Source organism: Salvelinus alpinus, chromosome 24 (assembly GCF_045679555.1).
Source record: "Salvelinus alpinus chromosome 24, SLU_Salpinus.1, whole genome shotgun sequence".
NCBI classification, from domain to species: domain Eukaryota; kingdom Metazoa; phylum Chordata; class Actinopteri; order Salmoniformes; family Salmonidae; genus Salvelinus; species Salvelinus alpinus.
The window spans coordinates 17,942,743-17,964,067 of record NC_092109.1 but is presented as its reverse complement, the minus strand read 5'-3'; the positions used below and the strand labels follow the sequence as shown (position 1 = coordinate 17,964,067).

Below are 21,325 nucleotides of genomic sequence, written 5' to 3'. Positions count from 1 at the left end.
ATTGGATACTTATTTTATTTATTTAATTAACAAAGTTATGCAACACCCAATTCGCCAGTGTGAAAAAATAATTGCCCCCTTACACTCAAAAACTGGTTTGGCACCTTTAGCAGCAATGACTGCAACCAAATGCTTCATGTAGTTGTTGATCAGTCTCTCACATCTCTGTGGAGGGATTTTGGCCCACTCTTGCATGCAGAACTGCTTTAGCTCAGCGACATTTGTGGGTTTTCCAGCATGAACTGTTCGTTTAAAGTCCTGCCACAAAATCTGAATTTGGATTAGGTCTGGACTTTGACTAGGCCATTCCAAAACTTCCGATTTGTTGATTTTCAACCAGACATAATTGTCACACCCTGATCTGGTTCACCGGTCCTTGTGATTGTCTCCACACCCTCCAGGTGTCGCTTATTATCCCCAGTGTATATATCCCTGTGTTTCCTGTCTCTCTGTGCCAGTTTGTCTTGTTTGCCAAGTCAACCAGCTTGACTTTTCCTTGCTCCTATTTCTCCCAGTCTCTGTTTGTTCTAGTCCTCCTGGTTTCAACCCTTGCCTGTACTGACTCCGAACCCGCCTGCCTGACCACTCTGCCTTTTCTGACTACCAGCCTGCCTATCCCCTTGTACTGTTTTGGACTCAGATCTGGTTTCTGACCCCTGCCTGTCCTGACCTCGAGACTGCCTATCGTCTGGTACTGTTTGGACTCGGACCTGGTTTATGACCTCTCGCCTGTCCCCGACCTGCCTTTGCCTACTCCCTTTGTTATAATAAATATCGGAGCTTTACCATCTGCCTCCTGTGTCTGCATGTGGGTCTCGCCTTGTGCCATTATAATAAATGGGACCCATCTCGTCCAAAAAGTTGACTCAAGTTTGCCAAAAAGCACCTTGATTATCATCAAGACTCTTGGAATAATTTACTATGGACAGATGAGTCAAAAGTATAACTTTTTGGACAACATGCTAGCACAGACTGGAATATGTTCCGGGATTGTTCCGATGGCATTGAGGAGTACATCACGTCAGTCATTGGCTTCATCAATAAGTACATCGATGACATTGTCCCCACAGTGACCGTACGTACATACCCTAACCAGAAGCCATGGATTACAGGCAACATCTATGCCCTCCAATGAACCATCAAACAGGCAAAGCGTCAATGCAGGACTAAGATCGAATTGTACTATACTCGGATGTGGCAGGGCTTGCAAAACATTACAGACGACAAAGGACAGCACAGCTGAGAGTTGCCCAGTGACACGAGCCTATCAGACGAGCTAAACTACTTCTATGCTCACTTCGAGGCATATAACACTGAAACATGCATGAGAGCACCAGATGTTCCTGATGACTGTGTGATCACGCTCTCCGCAGCCGATGTGAGTAAGACCTTTAAACAGGTCAACATTCACAAGGTTGCAGGGCCAGACGGATTACCAGGACGTGTACTGCGAGCATACGCTGACCAACTGGCAAGTGTCTTCTCTGACATTTTCAACCTCTCCCTGACCGAGTCTGTAATACCAACATGTTTTAAGCAGACTACCATAGTCCCTGTGCCCAAGAACACTAAGGTAAACTGCCTAAATGACTACCAACCCGTGGCACTCACATCTGTAGCCATGAAGTGCTTTGAAAGGCTGGTCATGGCTCACATCAACATCATTATCCCAGAAACCCTAGACCCACTCAAATTTGCATACTGCCCTAACAGATCCACAGATGATGCAATCTCTATTGCACTCTACACTGCCCTTTTCCACCTGGAGAAAAGGAACACCGATGTGAGAATGCTATTCATTGACTACAGCTCAGCGTTCAACACCATAGTGCCCTCAAAGCTCATCAATAAGCTAAGGACCCTGGGGCTAAACACCTCCCTCTGCAACTGGATCCTGGACTTCCTGACGGGCCGCCCCCAGGTGGTAAGGGTAGGTAACAACACATCCGCCTCGCTGATTCATAACACAGGGGCCCCTCAGTGGTGCGTGCTCAGTCCCCTCCTCAAACTTTCTGCCATCCAGGACCTCTATACCAGGCGGTGTCAGAGGAAGGCCCTTAAAATTGTAAAAGACTCCAGCCACCCTAGTCATAGACTATTCTCTCTGCTACCACACGACAAGCGGTCCCGGAGTGGCAAGTCTAGGTCCAAGAGGCTTCTAAACAGCTTCAACCCCCAAGCCATAAGACTCCTCAACAGCTAATCAAATGGCTACCCATACTATTTGTATGGCCCCCTCCTTCTACGCTGCTACTCTCTGTTATTATCTATGCATAGTCACTTTAATAACTCTAATTCTACCTACGTATATGTACATATTAGCGCAATAACCTTGACTAACCGTTGCACCCGCACATTGACTCTGTACTGTACCCCCTGTATATAGTCTCGCTATTGATATTTTACTGCTGCTGTTTAATTACTTGTTCCTTCTATTTATTATTCATATTTTTAAACTGCATTGTTGGTTAGGGGCTTGTAAGTAAGCATTTCCCTGTAAGGTCTACATCTGTTGTATTCGGCGCATGTGACTAATACAAAAACCAAGCATTGCATTCCACAGTAAGAACCTTATACCATCGGTCAAGCGTGGTGGTAGTGTGATGGTTTGGGGATGCTTTGCTGCCTCAGGACATGGACGACTTGCCTTAATAGAAGGAACCATGAATTCTGCTCTGTATCAGATAATTCTACAGGAAAATGTCAGGCCATCAGTCTGTGAGCTGAAGTGCAGCAAGACAAAATATCCAAAACACACAATCAAGTCTACATGAAAATGGTTAAAAGGTAACATATTTGAAGCTTTGGAATGTTCAGACCTAATTCCAATCGAGATGTTGTGGCAGGACTTGAAATGAGCAGTTGGTGCTTGAAAACCCACAAATGTTGCTGAGTTAAAGCCGTTCTGCCTGGAAGAGTTGGCCAAAACTCCTCCACCGCGATGTGAGAGACTGATCAACAACTACAGGAAGCGTTTGGTTGGAGTCATTGCAGCTAAAGGTGGCACAACCAGTTATTGAGTGTAAGGGGTAAATTACTTTCCACACAGGGCCATTGGGTGTTGCATAACTTTGTTTATGAAATACATTACATAAGTATGTAATTGTTGTGTTATTTGTTCACTCAGGTTCCTTTTATATAATATTAGGTTTTGGTTGAACATCTGATAACAAAAATACGCAAAAAGTAGAGAAAATGTGAAAATGGCAAATACTTTTTCACAGCACTGTAAGTGCACTGCATAGGGTTTTAGGAAGGTGAAGGAATGTGCATTTTTGGACCCTTTGGCCTTGACTGTAGAGAACACATGTGCTATGCAACCAAAGGGCTTCCTGCCATGCCACACAAGGTTGACCTGTTGATTGCAGTGAGCAACGGGGAGGACCAGACGTCATGTAACACTGTTACTCAATGTTCCCTGAGAGAGATTAGCTTGGCCTATTCCCTTCATAGACACAGCACACCACAGATAAAGAGATTACAGTAAATCTAACAACAACAAGTTGCTCAAATGCAGCCCCTCATTTTCAGGTGTACTGAACTTGCCCTTGTGCGAGAGAGAAATACAATGGGACTCATACTAGCTGTTCGCAGTCTAGTGATAAGTAGTTAAGTGACATCAATACTGTGTCTTCTGGTATACGTTTTATGTGCTAAAGCATTTTTTGTGTAGGAGCACCTTCACACCTTCCTGTGTGAAGCTCCATTATTTTACGTTGGAAAATAACACGCTTGATGTTCATGGATTTAGCCATTTATTTATTTTACATAAAAGCAACAAGGTTCATAACAGTTCTACTACTTAACCCATCTCAATTTAACCCCTACATACCTGGGTACCTGCTACCCAAGGTGCCCTACATGTTATTCAACTCTCTATGAGGGAGAGGATTAACTATTGTTTGTGATCCAAATTAATGAGGTCAATCAATACGCAATAATTGACGTATTGCCTTGGCCTGAGGGGGAACAGCGTCTTAATTTCTTGAATATGGGAGTCTTCCTGGTATCTTACGTAAAGGAACAGTTAGCTTCCTTTCTCTCTCTGGGGATGACTGGTGCGGGGGGGCAGACATCTATCTATTGGATTAAAGGCTTGAATAGATACAGGCTTTGTTTACCTGAGTAGAGGACCCGTGTTAAAACACACATGTCGGTTCCCCATACGTCACCAGAAAGGGCATAAGGTTGGCAGTGTAGACGGCAGACTCCAGCAATGACAACACTCTTCTGCAGGAAATGACCATTATTTGATTAAAGGATTACTTGTTCTAAAATAAATGCATGAATTCATGAGAATTGTTGTGATACTTTTAACCCTCATTCTCTGTGAAATTAAACTCAAATAACAAATCCACTTTCAAATATAGTTCGAAGACAATGATCGTTCATATCACTGCCGTCATGAAAATATTGTGATGCAAAATTTAATGTTGGTGCTTTTCTATTTTATACATTTCTTCTAATAACCATTTTCTGTGCTCATGCAAGTGACTGATTGAACGAATCCTCACTATCAGGGTCCGCAATTTGGCAGTACACCCAGAACCTTGTTAAGAAAAAGGGATATCTCAGTTTCAAGGTCTCAGCTTAGAGAGAAGAAGCCTTGTGAGGTATTGGTCGGTCACATGAATGAAGCAAACGTCAATGATTAATTAATCATGTAAATATGCCTTGTCTGCAGTATATAAGAGAACTAAACAGGACTGCCCCATTAGAGCTCCTAACAGACGTTCACTATGGTGCATTAAGTCTGTTGGAACCTCTCCAGCGCGCTGACAATAAACAATGACTCATTTAAGATTGACTTCAAGTATACTGTGTAAGAATTTCCACAACAATATCTAAACATTTTCACAAACCAACATGACTGCAGTCAAGTAAACAGCAGGAACACTATACCAAAAGCATACAAAGTCACTACTGTAGATGAATTTCACTCTTGCATATTCTGTAGAACTCTCTACAGTTGGACACCTCTTCCATTTGTGTGTACTACAGTTAAAGCTACGGAGAGCTCCAAAAGTATTGGGACAGCGACACATTTGTTGTTGTTTTGGATTTGAAATGCTACAATAACTATGAGGTTAAAGTGCAGACTGTCAGCTTTAATTTCAGGGTATTTTCATCCACATTTTAAGGGACCAAAAGTATTGGGACAAATTCACTTATATGTGTATTAAAGTAGTAAAAAGTGAAGTATTTAGTCCCATATTCCTAGCACGCAATGACTACATCAAGCTTGTGACCCAATTTTTTGGAATGCATTTGCTGTTTGTTTTGGTTGTGTTTCAGATTATTTTGTGGCCGATAGAAATGAATGGTAAATAATGTATTGTGTCATTTTGGAGTCACTTTAATTGTAAATAAGAATATAATATGTTTCTAACACTTCTACATGAATGTGGATGCTACCATGATTACAGATAATCCTGAATGAATCGTGAATAATGATGAGTGAGAAAGTTACAGATGCACCAATATCATACCCCCAAGACATCCTAACCTCTCACCGTTACAATAACAGGGGAGGTTTCATTTCTTGGGGGGTATGATATTTATGCCTCTGGTAAATTTAGCACCAAACTGACAGCAGAAGAAACAGTGTTAGGATTGATCTGTCCATCAAACTCAGCCATGCATATCTTTACCTAGAGCAGCAAATCAAACCAGATGTACCTTTGCACTATCCTGCCAGCAAAAAACAGAAGTTAATTATTGTGACTGCAAGCTAGCCTACCTACTATACAGTTGAAGTCGGAAGTTTACATACACTTAGGTTGGAGTCATTAAAACTTGTTTTTCAACCACTCCACAAATTTCTTGTTGACAAACTATAGTTTTGGCAATTCGGTAAGGACATCTACTTTGTGCATGACACAAGTAATTTTTCCAACAATTGTTTACAGACAGATTATTTAACTTATAATTCACTGTATCACAATTCCAGTGGGTCAGAAGTTTACATACACTAAGTTGACTGTGCCTTTAAACAAAATGATGTCATGGCTTTAGAAGCTTCTGATAGGAGGTGTACCTGTGGATGTATTTCAAGGCCTACCTTCAAACTCAGTGCCTCTTTGCTTGACATCATGGGAAAATCCAAAGAAATCAGCCAAGACCTCAGAGAAAAAATTCTAGACCTCCACAAGTCTGGTTCATCCTTGGGAGCAATTTCCAAACACCTGAATGTACCATGTTTATCTGTACAAACAATAGCACGCAGTACAAACACCATGGGAACATGCAGCCATCATACTTCTCAGGAAGGAGAAGCTTTCTGTCTCCTAGAGATGAGTGTACTTTGGTGCAAAAAGTGCAAATCAATCCCAGAACAACAACAAAGGACCTTGTGAAGATGCTGGAGGAAACAGGTACAAAAGTATCTATATCCACTGTAAAACGAGTCCTAAATCGACATAACCTGAAAGGCCGCTCAGCAAGGAAGAAGCCACTGCTCCAAAACCACCATAAAAAAGCCAGACTACGGTTTGCAACTGCACATGGGGACAAAGATGGTACTCTTTGGAGAAATGTCCTCTGGTCTGATGAAACAAAAATGTAACTGTTTGGCAATAATGACCACCGGTATGATAGGAGGTAAAAAGGGGGAGGCTTGCAAGCCGAAGAACACCATCCCAACCATGAAGCACGGGGGTGGCAGCATCATGTTGTGAAGGGTGCTTTGCTGCAGGAGGGACTGGTGCACTTCACAAAATAGATGGCATCATGAGGAAAGAAAAATATGTGGATATATTGAAGCAACATCTCAAGACATCAGTCAGGAAGTTAAAACTTGGTCGTAAATGGGTCTTCCAAATGGACAATGACCCCAAGCATACTTCCAAAGTTGTGGCAAAATGGCTTAAGGACAACAAAGTCAAGGTATTGGAGTTGCCATCACAAGGCCCTGACCTCAATCCTATAGAAAATCTGTGGGCAGAACTGAAAAAGCGTGTGCGAGCAAGGAGGCCTACAAACCTGACTCAGTTACACCAGCTCTGTCAGGAGGAATGGGCCAAAATTCACCCAACTTATTGTGGGAAGCTTGTGGAAGGCTACCCGAAACATTTGACCCAAGTTAAACAATTTAAAGACAATGCTACCAAATACAAATTGAGTGTATGTAAACTTCTGACCTACTGGGAATGTGATGAAAGAAATTAAAGCTGAAATAAATAATTCTCTACTATTATTCTGACATTTCACATTCTTAAAATTATGTGGTGATCCTAACTGACCTAAGACAGGGAATTTGTACTTGGAAAACTGAGTTTAAATGTATTTGGCTAAGGTGTATGTAAACTTCCGACTTCAACTGTATGCATCAGATTACTAAAATAGCAGTCATCTTTACATGGAGCAGATTTGCCTATTACTATCAAACCAGTTACAAATACAGGTATATTTGCACCTCTGTCAATCAAAGCCCTTCTTACATCCCTTTTTACATCAGCTGATGTCACAAAGTGCTGTACAGAAACCCAGCCTTAAACCCCAACAGCAAGCAATGTAGGTGCAGAAGCTCGGTGGCTAGGAGGAAACCTAGAGAGGAACCAGGCTATGGGTGGTGGCCAGTCCTCTTCTGGCTGTGCCAGGTGGAGATTATAACAGCACATGGCCAAGATGTTCAAATGTTCATAGATGACCACCAGGGTCAAATAATAATAATCACAGTGGTTGTAGAGGGTGCAACAGGTCAGCACCTCAGGAGCAACTTTCAGTTGGCTTTTCATAGCCGATCATTCTGAGTATCTCTACCGCTCCTGCTGTCTCTATAGAGTTAAAAACAGCAGGTCTGGGACAAGGTAGCATGACCAGTGAACAGGTCAGTGTTCCATTGCCGCAGGCAGAACAGTTGAAACAGCAGCACGACCAGCTGGACTGGGGAGAGCAAGGAGTCATCAGGCCAGGTGGTCCTAGGTAGGTGTGTGAGAGAGAGAGAGCGAGAGAGAGAGTGAGAGAGATTAAGATAGGCGAAATACTCCAGATATAACAGACTGACCCTAGCCCCCCGACACATAAACTATAGCAGCATAAATACTGGAGACTGAGACAGGAGGGGTCGGGAGACACTGTGGCCCCGTCCGACGATACCCCCGGACAGGGCCAAACAGGCAGGATATAACCCCACCCAATTTGCCAAAGCACAGCCCCGACACCACTAGAGGGATATCTTCAACCACCAACTTACTATCCTGAGACAAGGCCAAGTATAGCCCACAATCGTTTAACCACCTAACTGAGGAACTTAATTTAACCTTGCGTAATACCCTAGATGACGTCGCACCCCTAAAAACAAAAAACATTTGTCATAAGAAACTAGCTCCCTGGTATACAGAAAATACCCAAGCCCTGAAGCAAGCTTCCAGAAAATTGGAACGGAAATGGCGCTACACCAAGCTGGAAGTCTACCGACTAGCTTGGAAAGACAGTACCGTGCAGTATCGAAGAGCCCTCACTGCTGCTCGATCATCCTATTTTTCTGAGGAGAATAAGAAAAATCCAAAATGTCTTATTGATACGGTTGCAAAGCTAACTAAAAAGCAGCATTCCCCAAGAGAGGATGGCTTTCACTTCAGCAGTGATAAATTCATGAACTTCTTTGACGAAAAGATCATGATCATTAGAAAGCAAATGACAGACTCCTCTTTAAATCTGCGTATTTCTCCAAAGCTCAGTTGTCCTGAGTCTGCACAACACTGCCAGGACCTAGGATCAAGAGAGACACTCAAGTTTTTAAATATTATATCTCTTGAAACATTGATGAAAATAGTCATGGCCTCTAAACCTTCAAGCTGCATACTGGACCCCATTCCAACTAAACTACTGAAAGAGCTGGTTCCTGTGCTTGGCCCTCCTATTTTGAACACAATAAATGGCTCCCTATCCACCGGATGTGTACCAAACTCACTAAAAGTGGCAGTCTCTCTTGAAAAAGCAAAACCTTGACCCAGAAAATATAAAAAACTATCAGCCCATATCAAATCTCCCATTCCTCTCAAAAAAAAGATGTTGTGCAGCAACTCACTGCCTTCCTGAAGACTAACAATGTATACGAAACGCTTCAGTCTGGTTTTAGACCCCATCATAGCACTGAGACTGCACTCGTGAAGGTGGTAAATTACCTTTTAATGGTGTCAGACCAAGGCTCTGCATCTGTCCTCGTGCTCCTAGACCTTAATGCTGCTTTTGATACCATCAATCACCACATTCTTTTGACGAGATTGGGACCCAAATTGGTCTACACGGACAAGTTCTGGCCTGGTTTAGATCTTATATGTCTGAAAAATGTATCAGTTTGTCTCTGCGGATGGTTTGTCCTCTGACAAATAACTGTACATTTTGGTGTTCCCCAAGGATCCGTTTTAGGACCTCTATTGTTTTCACTATAAATTTGACCTCTTGGTGATGTCATACAGAAACATAATGTTAACTTTCACTGCTATGCCGACGATACACAGCTGTACATTTTGATGAAACATGGTGAAGCTCCAAAATTGCCCTCACTGGAAGCCTGTGTTTCAGACATAAGGAAGTGGATGGCGGCAAATGTTTTACTTTTAAACTCAGACAAAACAGAGATGCTAGTTCTATGTCCCAAGAAACAAAGAGATCTTCTGTTGGATCTGACAATTAATCCTGATGGTTGTACAGTTGTCTCAAATAAAACTGTGAAGGACCTCGGCGTTACTCTGGACCCTGATCTCTCTGTTGACGAACATATTAAGACCGTTTCAAGTACACCTTTTTTTCCAACTACATAACATTGAAAAAATCTGAAACTTTCTGTCCAAAAATGAAGCAGAAAAATGTATCCATGCTTTTGTCACTTAGATTAGACTACCGCAATGCTCTACTTTCCGGCTATCTGGATAAAGCCCTAAATAAACTTCAGTTAGTGCTAAACACAGCTGCTAGAATCTAGACTAAAACCCCCCAAAATGTATCGTATTACTCCAGTGCTAGCCTCTCTACACTGGCTTCCTGTGTTTTATTTATTATTTCAACTTTATTTAACCAGGTAGGCCAGTTGAGAACAAGTTCTCATTTACAACTGCGACCTGGCCAAGATAAAGCAAAGCAGTGTGACAAAAACAACAACACAGAGTTACACATAAACAAACGTACAGTCAAAAACACAATAGAAAAATCTATGTATAGTGTGTGCAAATGTAGAAGATAACTCCCTTAAGGCAATAAATAGGCCATAGAGGTCGAAATAATTACAATTTAGCATTAACACTGGAGTTATAGATGTGCAAGTAGAGATACTGGGGTGCAAAATAGAAAGAAGATAAATAACAATATGGGGATGAGGTAGTTGGGTGTGCTATTTACAGATTGGCTGTGTACAGGTACAGTGATCAGTAAGCTGCTCTGACAGCTGATGCTTAAAGTTAGAGAGGGAGATACAAGTCTCCAGATTCAGTGATTCTTTTCAGTTCGTTCCAGTCATTGGCAGCAGAGAACTGGAAGGAAAAGCAGCCAAAGTAAGTGTTGGCTTTGGGGATGACCAGTAAAATATACCTGCTGGAGCGCTCACAAGTGGGTGTTGCTATGGTGACCAGTGAGCTGAGATAAGGCGGGGCTTTACCTAGCAAAGACTTAAAGATGACCTGGAGCCAGTGGGTTTGGCGACGATATGTAGCGAGGGCCAGCCAACAAGAGCATACAGGTCGCAGTGGTGGGTAGTATATGGGGCTTTGGTGACAAAACGGATGGCACTGTGATAGACTGCATCCAATTTGCTGAGTAGAGTGTTGGAGGCTATATGGAAAATGACATCGCCGAAGTCAAGGATTGGTAGGACAGTCAGTTTTACGAGGGTATGTTTGGCAGCATGAAGGAGTGAAGGAGGCTTTGTTGTGAAAAAGGAAGCAGATTCTAGATTTCATTTTGGATTGTATATGCTTAATGTGAGTCTGGAAGGAGAGTTTACAGTCTAACCAGATACCTAGGTATTTGTAGTTGTCCACATATTCTAGGTCAGAATCGTCCAGAGTAGTGATGCTAGTTGGACAGGCGGGTGCGGGCAGCAATCGGTTGAAGAGCATGCATTTGGTTTTACTAGGGTTTAAAAGCAGTTGGAGGCCACGGAAAGAGTGTTGTATGGCATTGAAGCTAGTTTGGAGGTTTGTTAACACCGTGTCCAAAGAAGGACCAGATGTATACAGAATGGTGTCGTCTGCATAGAGGTGGATCAGAGAATCACCAGCAGCTAAAGCGACATCATTGATGTATACAGAGAAAAGAGTCGGCCCGAGAATTGAACCCTATGGTACCCCCATAGAGACTGCTAGAGGTCCGGACAACAGGCCCTCCGATTTGACACACTGAACTCTGTCTGAGAAGTAGTTGGTGAACCAGGTGAGGCAGTCATTTGAGAAACCAAGGCTATTGAGTCTGCCGATAAGAATGTGGTGATTGCCATTGTAGAAAGCCTTGGCCAGGTCGATGAAGATGGCTGCACAGTACTGTCTTTTATCGATGGCGGTTATGATATCGTTTAGGACCTTGAGAGTGGCTGAGGTGAATCCATGACCAGCTCGGAAACAAGATTGCATCGTGGAGAAGGTACGGTGGGATTCAAAATGGTCGGTGATCTGTTTGTTAACTTGGCTTTCGAAGATTTTAGAAAGGCAGGGCAGGATGGATATAGGTCTATAACAGTTTGGGTCTAGAGTGTCACCCCCTTTGAAGAGGATCACCACGGCAGCTTTCCAACCTTTGGGCATCTCAGACGATACGAAAGAGATGTTGAACAGACTAGTAATAGGGGTTGCAACAATTTCGGCGAATCATTTTAGAAAGAGAGGGTCCAGATTGTCTAGCCCAGCTGATTTGTAGGAATTCAGATTTTGCAGCTCTTTCAGAATATCAGCTGTCTGGATTTGGGTGATGGAGAAGTGGGGGGGGGCTTGGGCAAGTTGCTGCAGGGGGTGCAGAGCTGTTGGCCGGGGTGGGGGTAGCCAGTTGGAAAGCATGGCCAGCCATAGAAAAATGTTTATTGAAATGATCGGTTGTGACAGTGTCTCCTAGCCTCAGTGCAGTGGGGAGGGGGTGCTCTTATGTCGATTAGAAAGGCCTGCTCGCTGAAGTGTTTTAGGGAGTATTTGACAGTGATGAGGGGTGGTAGTTTGATCGCGGACCCATTACGGACGCACGCAACGAGGCACTGATCGCTGAGATCCTGGTTGAAGACATCAGAGGTGTATTTAAAGGGCAGGCTGGTCAGGGTGATATCTAAGAGGGTGACCATGGTTACAACCAATTAGGCTTGTACCTGGTAGGTTCCTGTTAAGGCTAGGGCTGATTTCAAGATTCTACTGCTAATCTACAAAGCATTACATGGGCTTGCTCCTATCTATCTTTCCAATTTGGTCCTGCCGTACATACCTACACGTACACAACGATGAATCACTTGCATCAGCGTATCAAGGTGTGTTGAGTATAAATTGAATTGGGTGGTTGCACTAAGATGGGATACAAACATGAAACACAGCAGCTCTCCATGAACAGGAATGAGGATCACTATCAGTCACTCAGTGTGTTTGATCAGTCACTCAGTGTGTTTGTGTAATATGTGCTTATGTTTGCTCTGTGAGCGCATTCCACCTCTCTCCTGTGCTGCTTTCACAATCTCGAGCTCCCTCTGATGTCTCTGTCCCACAGCTACAATCTCTGCCACCAGCCTCTGAACCTCAGCCTACCCCTCCTGACCACAAGGGGGAAGCAGTGGCAACACATTTTGTTTCTCTGTTTTGTCATGTCAATTTTGAATCCAAACTATTTCATTATGCAAGAATATAATTGTTGGAGTCAGTTAATTTAATCCTTCTGCCCTCACCTCTACTGTCCTCTCACACTGCTTTTTCAGATCTGACACTATCTTAGAGGATAATTAAAAGCTGAAAAGCAGAGTGTTACCATTTAATTTTATTCCAACCTTTTCAAAACAGCTTAGAATTAGACAATAGATGAAGTACTGTATCTAACAGAGGAGACTATTCCCTCAGCTCACACTGCTGCTGTAGTCCCCTCACGTCTCATCTCTCTCTGCAGGACATCTTCAGGTGGACTGATGTTACATTACAGTACCACCAGAGGGAGACACAGACTTTAAATATCGCTTTTAAAATATCGTTTATCATTGAGGCCTATTTACCTTACTTTGAGAAGGACACCTGCAATACAAGTTCATGTTTGATTGGAACTGGACTTTAGTAAAAGTTCCAAGTACTAATGTAAATACCAACATTCTAGTATTGGTCACTTTGTTGACTATTCACACCAGACCAAAGAGCTATCAATTCAATTCAAGGGGCGTTATTGGCATGGGAAACATATGTTAACATTGCCAAAGCAGGTGAAGTAGATAATAAACAAAAGTGAAAAACTATAAAAATGAACAGTAAACATTACACTCACAGAAGTTCCAAAGGAATAAAGACATTTCAAATGTCATATTATGTATATATACAGTGTTGTAACGAGGTGCAAATGTTAAATAAATAAACATAAATATGGGCTGTATTTAAAATGGTGTTTGTTCTTCACTGGTTGCCCTTTTCTTGTGGCAACAGGTCACAAATCTTGCTGCTGTGATGGCACACTGTGGTATTTCACCCAGTAGATATGGGAGTTTTTCAAAATTGGGTTTGTTTTCGAAATTCTTTGTGGATCTGTGTAATCTGAGGGAAATATGTGTCTCTAATATGGTCATACATTTGGCCGGAGGTTAGGAAGTGCAGCTCAGTTTCCACCTGATTTTGTGGGCAGTGTGCACACAGCCTGTCTTCTCTTGAGAGCCAGGGCTGCCTACGGCGGCTTTTCTCAATAGCAAGGCTATGCTCACTGAGTCTGTACATAGTCAAAGCTTTCCTTAAGTTTGGGTGAGTCACCGTGGTCAGGTATTCTGCCACTGTGTACTGTCTGTTTAGGGCCAAATAACATTCTAGTTTGCTCTGTTTTTGATCATTATTTCCAATGTGTCAAGTAATCATATTTTTGTTTTCTTATGATTTGTTTGTGTCTAATTGTGTTGCTGTCCTGGGGCTCTGTGGGGTATGTTCGTGTTTGTGAACAGAGCCCCAGGACCAGTAAGTGATGGCTTTGTTGTGGAAGGTTTGGGAATTGCTTCCTTTTAAGTTGTTTAATTTAATGCTCTTTTCTGGATTTTGATAATTAGAGGGTATCGGCCTAATTCTGCTCTGCATACATTATTTGGTGTTTTACATTGTACACTGGGGATATTGTTGCAAAATTCTGCATGCAGTCTCAATTTGGTGTTTGTCCCATTTTGTGAATTCTTGGTTGGTGAGCGGACCCCAGACCTCACAACCATAAAGGGCAATGGGTTCTATAACTGATTCAAGTATTTTTAGCCAGATCCTTATTTGTATGTCGAATTTTATGTTCCTTTTGATGGCATAGATGGCCCTTCTTGCCTTGTCTCTCAGATCGTTTGCAGCTTTGTGGAAGTTACATGTGGCGCTGATGTTTAGGCCAAGGTATGTATCGTTTTTTGTGTGCTCTAGGGCAACGGTGTCTAGATGTAATTTGTATTTGTGGTCCTGGCGACTGGACCTTTTTTGGAACACCATTATTTTGGTCTTACTGAGATTTACTGTCAGCACCCAGGTCTGGCAGAATCTGTGCAGAAGATCTAGGTGCTGCTGTAGGCCCTAATTGGTTGGTGACAGAAGCACCAGATCATCAGCAAACAGTAGACATTAGACTTCAGATTCTAGTAGGGTGAGGCCGGGGGCTGCAGACTGTTCTAGTGCCCTTGCCAATTCGTTGATATATATGTTGAAGAGGGCGTGGCTTAAGCTGCATCCCTGTCTGACCCCACAGCCCTGTGAAAAAAAATTAACCGCAGACTTGTTGTTTGTGGACATGGATTTTATAATGTCGTATGTTTTTCCCCCAACACCTCTTTCCATCAATTTGTATACCAGACTCGCATGCCAAATTGATTTGAAGGCTTTTTTGAAATCAACAAAGCATGAAAAGACTGCCTTTGTTTTGTTTTGTTTGTTTGTCAATTAGGGTGTGCAGGTGAATATGAGGTCTGTCGTACAATAATTTGGTTAAAAGCCAATTTGACATTTGCTCAGTACATTGTTTTCACTGAGGAAATGTACAAGTGTACTGTTAATGATAATGCAGATGATTTTTCCAAGATTGCTGTAGATGCATATCCCACGGTAGTTATTGGGGTCAGATTTGTCTCCACTTTTGTGGATTGGGGTGATCAGTCCTTGGTTCCAAATATTGGGGAAGATTCCAGATGTAAGGACGATGTTAAAGAGTTTAAGTATAGCCAATTGGAATTTGTTGTCTGTATATTTTATAATTTCATTGAGGATACTGTCAACACCACAGGCCTTTTTGGGTTGGAGGGTTTTTATTTTGTCCTGTAGTTCATTCAAGGTAATTGGAGAATCCAGTGGGTTCTGGTAGTCTTTAATAGTTGATTCTAAGATTTGTATTTGATCATGCATATGTTTTTGCTGTTTGTTCATGGTAATAGAGCCAAAAAGATTGGAGAAGTGGTTTACCCATACATCTCCATTTTGGATAGATAACGCTTCATGTTGTTGTATGTTTAGTGTTTTCCAATTTTCCCAGAAGTGGTTAAAGTCTATGGATTCTTCAATTACATTGAGCTGATTTCTGACATGCTGTTCTATCTTTTCCCGTAGTGTATTTCTGTATTGTTTCAGTGATTCACCATAGTGAAGGCGAAGACTCTGGGTCTCTATGTTTTTGGTTGGACAGGTTTCTTAATTTCTTTCTTAGGTTTTTGCATTTTTCATGAAACCATTTGTCATTGTTGTTAATTTTCTTGGGTTTTCTGTTTGAATTTCTTTGATTTGATAGGGAAGCTGAGAGGTCAAATATACTGTTTAGATTTACTAATGCCAAGTTTAAACCTTCACTATTAAAGTGGAAAGTTTTGTCCAGGAAGTTGTCTAAAAGGGATTGAATTTGTTGTGGCCTAATTGTTTTTTGGTAGGTTTCCACACTACATTCTTCCATCTATAACATTTCTTAATATTACTCAGTTCCTTTAGCTTTGATGCCTCATGATTGAGTATTGCTCTGTTCAAGTAGACTGTGATTTTGCTGTGATCTGATAGGGGTGTCAGTGGGCTGACTATGAACGCTCTGAGAGACTCTGGGTTGAGGTCAGTGATAAAGTAGTCTACAGTACTACTGCCAAGAGATTAGCTATAGGTGTACCTACCATAGGAGTCCCTTCGAAACCTACCATGAACTATTTACAGTTGAAGTCGGAAGTTTACATACACCTTAGCCAAATACATTTAAACTCAGTTTTTCACAATTCCTGACACTTAATCCAAGTAAAAATTCCCTGTCTTAGGTCAGTTAGGATCCTCACTTTATTTGAAGAATGTGAAATGTCAGAATAATAGAGAAAAATGTATTTCAGCTTTTATTTATCACATTCCCAGTGGGTCAGAAGTTTACATACACTCAATTAGTATTTGATAGCATGCCTATAAATTGTTTAACTTGGGTCATACGTTTCGGGTAGTCTTCCACAAGCTTCCCACAATAAGTTGGGTGAACTTTGGCTCATTCCTCCTGACAGCTGGTGTAACTGAGTCAGGTTTGTAGGCATCCTTGCTCACACACGCTTTTTCAGTTCTGCCCACAAATTTTCTATAGGATTGAGGTCAGGGCTTTGTGATGGCCACTCCAATACCTTGACTTTGTTGTCCTTAAGCCATTTTGCCACAACTTTGGAAGTATGCTTGGGGTCATTGTCCATTTGGAAGACCCATTTGCGACCAAGCTTTAACTTCCTGACTGATGTCTTGAGATGTTGCTTCAATATATCGCCATATTTATCTTTCCTCATGATGCCATCTATTTTGTGAAGTGCACCAGTCCCTCCTGCAGCAAAGCACCCCCACAACATGATGCTGCCACCCCCGTGCTTCACAGTTAGGACGGTGTTCTTCGGCTTGCAAGCCTCTCTTTTTTTTCCTCCAAACATAATGATGGTCATTATGGCCAAACAGTTCTATTTTTGTTTCATCAGACCAGAGGACATTTCTCCAAAAAGTACCATCTTTGTCCCCATGTGCAGTTGCAAACTGTAGTCAGTCATTTTAATGGCGGTTTTTAGCAGTGGCTTCTTCCTTGCTGAGCAGCCTTTCAGGTTATGTCGATATAGGACTCGTTTTACTGTGGATATAGATACTTTTGTACCTGTTTCCTCCAGCATTTTCACAAGATCCTTTGCTGTTGTTCTGGGATTGATTTGCACTTTTCGCACCAAAGTACGTTCATCTCTAGGAGACAGAACATGTCTCCTTACTGAGCGGTTTGACGGCTGAGTGGTTCCATGATGTGTATACTTGCGCACTATTGTTTGTACGGATGAACGTGGTACATTCAGGCTTTTGGAGATTGCTCCCAAGGATGAACCAGACTTGTGGAGGTCTACAATTCTTTTTCTGAGGTCTTGGCTGATTTCTTTGGATTTTCCCATGTCAAGCAAAGAGGCACTGAGTTTGAAGGTAGGCCTTGAAATACATCCACAGGTACACCTCCAATTGACTCAAATTATGTCAATTAGCCTATCAGAAGCTTCTAAAGCCATAACATAATTTTCAGGAATTTTCCAAGCTGTTTAAAGGCAGTCAACTTAGTGTATGTAAACCTCTGACCACTGGAATTGTGATTCAGTGAATTATAAGTGAAATAATCTGTAAACAATTGTTGGAAAAATTTGTGTCATACACAAAGTAGATGTCCTAACCGACTAACCGCCAAAACTATAGTTTGTTAACAAGAAATTTGTGGAGTGGTTGAAAAATGAGTTTTAATGACTCCAACCTAAGTGTATGTAAACTTCCGACTTCAACTGTACATACCCAGCGTGCGACAGAGCTGCAGGAGTTGTGACCCATTTTTGTTGGTTATGTTGTCATAGTTGTGCCTAGGGGGGCATATGGGGGAGGGAATGCTGTCACCTCCAGGCAGGTGTTTGTCCCCCTTGTACTGAGGGTGTCAGTTTCTTGTCCGGTTCTGACATTTAGGTCGCCACAGACTTGTACATGTCCCTGGGCCTGGAAATGCCTGATTTCCCCCTCCAGGATGGAGAAGCTGTCTTCATTAAGTATGGGGATTCTAGTAGAGGGATATAGGTAGCACACAAGTGGACATTTTTCTCTGTTAAGATCATTTCCTTTTGAATTTCTAGCCAAATGTAAAATATTCCTGTTTTGATTAATTTAATATTGTGAGTTAGGTCTGCTCTATAACAAATTAGCATACTCCCTGAGTCCCTTCCCTGTTTCACACCTGGTAGTTTTGTGGATGGGAGTACCAGCCCTCTGTACCCTAGAGTGCAACCAGTGGGTCCGTCTCCTCTAAACCATGTTTCCTGTAGAATGACAATGTCAGTATTTCCGATTTCTTTGGTGAAGTCCAGGTTCCTGCTCTTTAGGCCAAAGGCAGATGACCTCAGGCCTTGGATATTCCAGGATGAGATAGTGAAGGCTTTGTGTTCCATAAAGTGTCCAATGTTGTAGGTCATGTGGTTTGGCCTCAGGCCAGTAAGTGTGAGCACAGCCTTCTGAGCATCTGGTACATGCCATTGGCTTGGGCTAGTGTAAGAGTGGGGCTTGGGCCTGTTTGCCTGCTCACGGCCTGGGCGTATATGTGTGACTTCCATGTTGACGCCCTCTTTGCGGGAGTGGAGGGGCATAGGTCTGATCTGAGGGGGCCTAAATGGGGTGTGGGCATGGTTGACTTGGGGGGGTGTTGATTGATTGGGGTGGGGGTGTGGATGTGGCTGGTGGTGTTGTGGTCTGGATGTAGGTCCTCTCGGCGTGGGTCCTCTATGCGTAGGTCCGGGGGCCTTGTTGCTCCTGAGTGAAGTGTTGGGGCTGCATTTGAGAGCGATGTCCTTTAGCGCCCGGGCGAAGGTGGGCACTGCTGCCTTGTATAGGTGGACCTGGTCATAAAGGCTGTTCAAGTCCAGGGTTGAGTGGTGGGCCAGGTAAACATTTGGTTTTGAGACACACTCACGGGAAATACTTGCGTTTACCTGCTGTATGGTAGCAGGGTGGAAGCATTTTTGTGGTAGCAAGGTGGAGATAACCACTTGTGTGTTGGAGAAAGTATTAGAAGCTTTTTCAATCACCTCGAGTGCTGTGCCCACCCTTTCCTGCTGTGCTCTCAGGTAATTTGTGCCTGTGTGTATTATTATGTGGGTGGGTGACAATAGTTGGTCCTCAAACAGCAGGTCTAGGGCGCTCTGGGTGTTTGGACACTGTTTGGTAAAAAGTTATTTTCTTGTATATATTTTCTGTTTGACTCCATAATGAGTACAATCTGTGTCTTGTGTATGTCCTCAGTGGGTGTGTGGGGGGGGGGGGGGGGGGGGGTTGTCAGGAGGGCTATCAGGGTGGCTGACTGGGGGGGTGGGTCTGGGGTGGACTGTTCTGCCGTGGTGTCGAGACTTGTCGGGAGCTGAGGTGGGCTGTTCTGCTGGCTTCTCTACGGGGGTGGCCACCTCTCTAATGGGTTGTTCTCTGTCACATGCCATCCCCCTCTCCTCCAGCAGTCTGATCCTTTCCTCTAGTGCTCTGTTCTTCTCCTGCTCCTGCTCTTTCTCCTGTAGATGTTGTCTCACTACAGTCCAGAGTGCAGATATGTCCTCTCCACCTCTAGCTCTCCAGGTCTAGTTAAGGGGGTGGTGTTGTGCTGAACTGTTGTTTGGGTCTGTGCTGATTGGAGTGTAATCACCTGCTGTTCCAGCTCCACCTGCCTTCCCCCAGCTGGGTGAATTTATCCCTCATTTCAATGAGGGAGTAGTATTCTGTGCTGGGAGGTTGACTTACTGCTTGGGGTTGCTCATCTGTGGGGTTATGTAATGAAGAGGTCTGGTCTGACCCGCTCGGGGGGGGGGGGGGGGGGGGTGGGTATCTTTCTCAAGGGAGAGCTTCTCCTGCTGAGCTATTTCTTTGATTAGGTGAAAGTCCAGCTGAAACTGTTTGCGGTTGCCCTGTACTAATACTATTCCAGACTTATAGAGATGTATATTAGCAGATTCAGAGTCCTCATTGTCTAGTATCCTAAATTTCCACCCATCGGTAACACCCCCCCCCCCCTCTTATCAGAGGGGTAGTGTGTTAATATAGCACTGTGCCAAGCCAGGGGATGGTCTGTGTGGAAGATAATGTTGCTTATGTTCCCATTTTTATAATAGTCAGCAAAAAGTATATATTTTTATTTTATTCTTTACATACAGAGGGTACTGTATTTGAATTACCTCTGAACAGCAGGAGGGTGCTTCTAAGGCCTCTCCATTTGGTTGGGGCTCTGACACCTCTCGTTTCACACGTCAGTGCTAATTGAAATTGTATCTCTTTTTCCTAGCAAGCTTGGTAGCCTTAGCATTCATTCTTATAAAGTAATATATATCATTGTAATGTAATTTTCTTCTGGCTTTTGAAAGTAAAAAATAGCTTCCGACTAAGCATTACTTACTCAGTTCCAGGTTGGATGGTGTTTTCAGGTTTCTGTTTGTTTGAGAGAGCATTTGCTGTATAGTTTGGGAATAATAATCCTTGGGTGTAGGAAGCGTTCAGGTAATTCCATCCAAAATCAGGTTGTATGTTTGGAGTTTTGTTTAGAGTAGCATCTTGTATATGTCCCTGACAAAAAATCCAAGTTTGTCTAACTCTAGATAGAAAAAAATTTAAACATGCTGAAAAATGTGGAAGCTCATCTGCTCATGACCGGTCTCTCTCCCTCTATCACTAAAGATAACCCAATCCTGATGGGTGGCTCCTTTAAAATCCATTTAAATGCTACGGATCATAGATTCAAACGTTAAAAGGTGAGTTCAACATAGCCTACTATGACCAGGATATCTTAACAGTTAACGTTAGTTAGCTAATAGCTAGCTAAGTTAATTGATGCACTAGCTTCGCCTGCTTCTGGTTAAAGTTACCGGTTCCAGAAGAGCGAAATTATCAATAAACTTATCCAGACTTACTGCTGTAAACTTCATCTCTAGCTTCAAAATGGGGCTGTTCAGAAAAGAGAGAAACATTATTTTATTCTCCAATATGCTAAGCTACCTATCAAGTTCATACATCAGTTTTAAGCAATGGTGGGAACTCATGTCTGTGCATGCAATCAGTGTTGCAGGTGAGTGCAATCAGAAGATATCCACCAATCGATCGGTATTTGTTGACGCTGTGAAATCAAATGGAGCCTAGTCCAATAGCTACAACTCAAAGCATCAGTACTACATCAAATGAATGGAATC

The 21,325-nt window shown here is 42.7% G+C and overlaps 1 protein-coding gene across 2 annotated transcripts in view; it reads right to left on the bottom strand.

The window, feature by feature from the left end:
* Nucleotides 1-21,186, bottom strand: part of LOC139552252 (serine/threonine-protein kinase NIM1-like) — a 28,856-nt gene extending 7,670 nt beyond the window's left edge. Inside the window, exon 1 of one of the 2 annotated variants that reach the window (XM_071363794.1) lies at nt 20,539-21,186. The gene's annotated coding sequence lies outside the window, so the exon portion shown is untranslated. The remainder of the gene's footprint in view (nt 1-20,538) is intronic. The other variant, XM_071363793.1, reaches the window with a different exon arrangement.
* Nucleotides 21,187-21,325: the final 139 nt, after the last annotated feature.